Consider the following 6,373-nt stretch of genomic DNA (forward strand, 5'->3'; position numbering starts at 1 on the left):
GGTAGTGGAACTCGCTGTGTCAACGTGTGACTTGAGAAGTTTCCCTGATAGTAATAATAAGATCGAACAAACAGGAAAGAGCGATGTAGTGTGCAAAAGTGAAAGATGCTGAGTCAAAGGGTGGGGGCGCGCCGGGTGTTTTTAGTTGGGTGATGAGGTAATGGATTCGTGCTGCTTTTTTAGAGTCATTTTTTACTCTCCTCGGTATCCTGGACCATGTGAAGGTGGAATATGTTTCATCACTTCTCGATGAAAAGTTCTCTTGAACAGCTGACTGATACACAGATTAGTTTCAAAGGAAAAACTCATCTGTCATAAATATGCTGCCAATTCGACTTCTTGGAATTTGCATGAATGTGGAACATCAACTCATCATTCTGAGACCTTGTTATAGTTTTAACTGCAACAACGCAGCATTTGTGTCATAATCATTTCTAGAGTTTGGAGGCAGGTTTTATTTCTTTCAGTGATTCTTGAGAATAGGGACAAAACAGGTTCTATGGATAAAGCACAAAATTTGAATAAAATATACACAAAATATTTTTTTTTCAAATATCTGACTAAACTAACAAGGGTCATGTGAGCACAACAATGTATATTTTCCAGGTGTTTGCTGAATATTTTTTTTTATTTTAAACATTGTAGTCGGTGGATGATGCCTGTAAAAACCCTTGTCCAGGAGCAGAACTCAATACATTATAATAGTTTAAAACAATTAAAGAAATACTAAAATTATATATTATGACAATTAAGTATAAGTAGTCATATACATAATTATAAAGGTATCAATACATTGAATTAAAAATATTTTTTATGTATTTTCCAACTCCATTGAAATTTGTCCCTAGTTTTTGTCAACACAGTCAGAAATGAAAAGAATGTAAAAAAAATTAGGCATTATTGGGGGGCACCAGAACGTCTGAGGACCCCATGACCACTTCCTTTATCTTCCTTTGCTAAGAGAGCTAGTTAGCTCTGGTTAGCTTATGTTATTCTTTAGTTTTTTCTTCTTTTTATTCCTAAGTTGTTTGACACAACCATGATGTGTCAACACCATAACTGACAATTTACAAAACTTTAATGAAATTTTGTGAAATAAAAGCTTAATTTTGGTATAATGTAAAGATTTCATGGACCTGATGAGCTACAATATGGCCTCATTCAGAATAATATCATATAAATTGAGGTAGTTTGGCTTTTTGTCAACTCCGTCAGATGTCAACTCCATCAGAGTTTTTCTGACTATTTCAGTGAAATTGTAAAATCTCACTTAAATGTGCAATTAATTCATTTTAATGTATTTTACATAAATTGCATTACTTCACATGTATCAAGTTTTTCATTTTACTCACTAGTTTGTCACCACCTTCAGTTCTGTGTCAACTCCGTCATGCAGTGTCAACTCCGTCAGATGGACTTTTGTTGTTTTTTGTTTTAAATAATATTTATTTTGTTTCTCGAGTAGCATTTCTCTGTAAAATGAGTAAAAATATCACTAATAGGGTCATTAAAAATGATTTTTTATTTATTTTTATCAGATGGTGATGACAAAGTTCTGGGTCAGGTTGGTTAAAAATGTAATTTAAAAAATAAATGTTGCATCTGGGAGCCTGCACCTTAGCATCTTTACATTTTCAAAACATTATTTGTCATATTTGCATACATAAGGTTGAGAAATAACAAAAAAAAAAAATGGAAAAATTAAAACCCATTTTGTCCCTATTCTCAAGAATCACTGCTTTATAATGTACTCAACATACATCCATATTTTTACTGTTGCTTTGAGAAAACGTGTTACATCCTAGGTCTGTCATCAATTTCTGCAGAGACCTGGGAGTGAAATGTGTGTTTTATATAGATTGTTTTAACCATGTAAGCCTCCAAAAACACATTGGACACCACTGCTGGCCCTCTCTTCAGATCACTTCTTAGGTTTTTCCAAGCAATTTAGATCTTTGTACTGAGAAGACCATGATAGAAAGTGAAATGTGTGTCCATTGAGGTATTTCTGCTTTAGTTTTGCTGTATTTTTTCTAATTATTCTGCTGGAAAAATTGTAACATTACCCATTTTTCATTGGCTGACATTTGTCATAATATTTTTATTATCTATAATGTAATACACTTTAAAAAAGTGTACCCTATTGCCTTTGTGGGGGAGAGGCCCACAGAATCCCAAATCCTCATCCGTACTTAACAGGAATTTTTTCACATATTCATACTTTTTGTGACTGTATGTTGCACTGTGTGTGCTGCAAAAAAGTTAAATCTTAGTTACTTTTGACCAATGAGTTCCAGTTACAACCCTAAAAATGTATGGCAAATGTCATGTTTATGTACAGATATACACATATAGTTTAGTTCTTGTGGTCATTTCCTGAGTTATGATCGGCTGTTTTGAATTGTGTGTTTGAAGAACTGGGCCTTTGTGTTACATCACATATGCAACACAATAGTCATCTTTTACAAGTTAAAATTTCCTACATACTCTGAGAAATGCATATAAGTGTAAATTTAAGAGTTAAGTGCAAAGATCTATAATTTTAATTGTATGCTAGAGCATTGTTCTGAGCGCAGCCTGTGTTTACGATAAACCATTTAAACCAGGTGTGAACTACGCATCTGCAACGAGATTCCTAAAAGCCCAAGACCCAAATTGGTACAAAACAAATATTTGTGACAAAATGTTAAATAGTTTTAAATGGCAGGGTTGAAGCGTGTAATTGGATAACCATTTCTCTTCTGGTTCGTAAATGTCTACATCTAACATGGGCTGACGCTCTGAAATGAGCCACGTTTTCCGTCTCCTGTTTGGTCGGATAAAAGACAGACGACAGTTACTGCAGCCCAAAGGCAGCAGGAGCTGTGTTCCCATTTCCTGCTCTAGTCTTAAAGCTTAGTATTGGAAGGAAACAGACATAAACATTCACGACTTTCCACCAAAGAAACTGCTTAACTTCAGGCCCAGTGATAAAAGCAAGAAAATTGTTAGCTGTAAGGTTGAATGTAACAACAAAGAAAAGAAAAGCTTAATTGACACTCATTGTCATATCGTTTTGATAAGTCTCTAAATCTTTAAATGCTTTTTTATCTTTTTACTTACAGCTCTATTCCTCTGATAACTTTGCTTGAATTTAATGCATCTTTCACACCCAGGTGTTCTTAGTTATTCTGAGTGATTAGACCTCTTCTCGGGTTGAAGCCAGGCAGAGTTACGATGTAAAATGAGAATCCCGCAGGACGTTAGCTCTTCTCCTCTCTGGCTGCTTTCACATTTGTTACTCTAAACTGGGGGTTAAAATAGGATTTGTTGCATGTTTATGTGGCCTGTTTTGCAGGTGCCACAGTGGGTCTATTACATGTTCAAATAGACTAGAAAACCACAAATGAGTGATGAAAGATTCTTTTCGGGCTACTTTTTAATCAACATTGCATGCAACAACCTTTCTGTTGACAAGTAAATGTGAGATTAAGTGTGCAAAATAATGAAGTAGCAACTGCAGAGTTTATATTTCAAAGACATGTGCTTTAAAACCTCCATAACATAAAGGTGAAAATATATTTTCATTAATTTTTGTAAGTATTAAAAACATTTAAAGATGTTACACAAATAAGTGCAACAGATTTCTATTGATCATCTTTGAGATGACTGGAAATTAAACACTTTGAGTTGCACCCTTGTCTATGGAAAGTCTCACAGTTGATGGATCAGAACAGAAAACAAAGATGTAGTGTGTTGTAGCTCGATCAAAATACACAAACTAAGAGTAACACCGGTAACATTTGAGGTGACAAAGTGTGTCCAAGATTTCTCAGAAAAATCAAAGAGAGCCCTGCCAAAGAGAAACCAACTTTTGCTTTTATGGAAAATGATGCATCACTCTTCCCATAAAGAAATGTTCTGAAGAAGCTGGAGGAACTGCAGGGAAAGAGCAGCAATTCACGCTTCCCTGCAACCTGGCGGGGATGCAATGTAGAGTAATTAGAAAACCATGGGAGGTTGTTCCAGTTGTCACACTGTTTGATAGTTTTTAAGTGTTGTGTCATGATTTTTATTTAGATAGTTTGAACAATGCCCTTGTATTTGACTTTTGATACAGCTTAATATTCCCTTCAGGATAATTCTAAATATTACTCAGGTAATTTACTCCCTGGCTTTGCTCAACTCGCCAACTTGACAATTTAAAAAAATATAATAATAATTTTCTTTTCTTGTAAGTCATAGATGTATTCTTACCATTGCAACTGAAAGGAAACATCCTGAAATAAAGGTAGAACATTTTTCTGACTTCTGTATCATTTGTGTTTACACAGAGGACAGCATAAGTAAAACATTACTAAATTTTCCCTGCTATCCCCTACTGTTGAACTGACATAAAAACAACATATCAATAAAAGTTTCAGGCGTTTAAATTCCGTGATATAAATAGTGTTTAAAGCATTTTATTACCACTCGGTGATAAAACTTCATACCAATTTAATGTTTTTGATTGTTGATTAAGTGTTGCATGACTCTGTGTTTTTGTGAAGCACTTTGAAATGCCTTGCTGCTGAAATGTGCTGTACAAATAAAATTTGATTTGATTTGATTCTAATGTTTTAATCTGTGCAAAATCTGTGTTAGTGTTTTGTGAAAATGTTGACAAATGCACGTCTTCAAGACGCGTTGTAAAACTTCCTCAAAAGTATCCATGTTGTCTGTGGATAAAAAAAAAAATTGCATTTTGGAAATTAACTAGTTAAAGTTAAATATCAACATTGCTGTCTCAGCGAAATTACTCGACCCAGGCCAGATGTCGAGAAGGGGAGGAGGACACCTTCCTCCAAACAGGATGACACAATTTTTGTCTACGAGAACCGATTTCAACACGTCAGATGAAGCAGAGAGCCTTTAGTCTGTAGATCGGCTTGCAAAAGAACTTGTCCTTTGCTTTTCCTGTTCACTGCCTCCCAGGCAAAATACAGAGTAACGGCACTCTTGCTGTTTGCCTTTTGGGCAAACATTCCTTTCAAGACATAATTTCTGTATCTCACCGTTTGACTGTAAGTCATCACTGTTAGGTGAGGAAGGGACAGAAGCTGAGTATCTGTAAGTCAGCAGCACTGGTTTGGGAAGTTGTGTGCCAGTAAAGGATTAGCTGATATCGACTTTTAAGCAATCAGAGGGAAAATGGATCATATACCCAACTCCAACATCTCAATTCCCTTCAGCCAGAGTAACATTTAAAGAGGAGTGGCAAAAGCAAAGGTGGTGGATTTGCTGTGCTTATTAATGACTGATAATGACTGAATCATTATTAATAATGATATTATTCATTTACTATCGAATTTCATCCCTGCTGCTGGGAAATTGAGCTGTTAACTGGTCATGACATAGGAATGAGACTGTCAGTCTTCAGTCAGAAGTTTTTTTAATTCACTGGAGATCCTCTCTGACATTCGCACCACTTTTCACAACGACTTTACGAAGATACTTGGATGTTTAGAGTTAAAACATTAAATTTTCTGTTGGGGAATACGTATTTTTGAAAGAAATGTTGAACTTGAAACATGATGCATGTTAAAGATCATTCCTGCTTATTAAAGAAAAGCAGGTTGATTTGAAAAAAACCTGACATTTAACCTATAAATTGTACCCTTAACATGTGCCAGAGTCAGAATCACGAGGGTTTAGACCACCAAAACATTAATGTGGAGAACTCCTTCCTTTTGTGAGTGAAGCCCACAGTCGACATCTAGTTGGATAATAAATATTCCAGTTATCACTATTATGCAACCATTAGGCTGTTGGAAGACACCTTGGGCTACAAGTTTTTAATCTGAAAACCTAAAATTCATCTGTAAGCTACACTGCAGTGAGCATAGATTGAACATGTACCAGGATGCCTAAGACAATAAAAATGACACTGTCTTAATTTATGTGCATGTGACTTTGACAATCCCTTCAAGCTGTTTAAGTTTTGAAAGTAGACAAGCAGCTCACTGCTGTAGAAAGTATTATTGTTGGGCCTACGTCCAATACACACTCTGTATTACAAAGAAATGTGTCTTATTGCTTGAGGCATACAGAACCAGTTCTTTCTTGGCAGGACATTTTATTCTTCACAAGAACTCAGATGAAGAACTGCTGGGAAGTCTTCACATGTCCCTCCTACTAAAGCATTTAAACCAGACATGATCTGAGTCCTGCTCTGATGTTGTCAAGCAGTGATAACTCTCAAACCAGGGCTGCAAGACCAGAATAAAGTCATTCTGTTCTTGTAGCCCTGGGATCAAGAACAAATGATGTGATTATGCATAAACCTTTAGACCAGGGGTGGGCAAACTTGGTCCTCGAGGGCCGGTGTCCTGCAACTCTTAGATGTCTCCCTGGT

This window comes from Poecilia reticulata, chromosome 16 (genome assembly GCF_904066995.2).
Source record: "Poecilia reticulata chromosome 16, P_reticulata-male-v2, whole genome shotgun sequence".
NCBI lineage: Eukaryota > Metazoa > Chordata > Actinopteri > Cyprinodontiformes > Poeciliidae > Poecilia > Poecilia reticulata.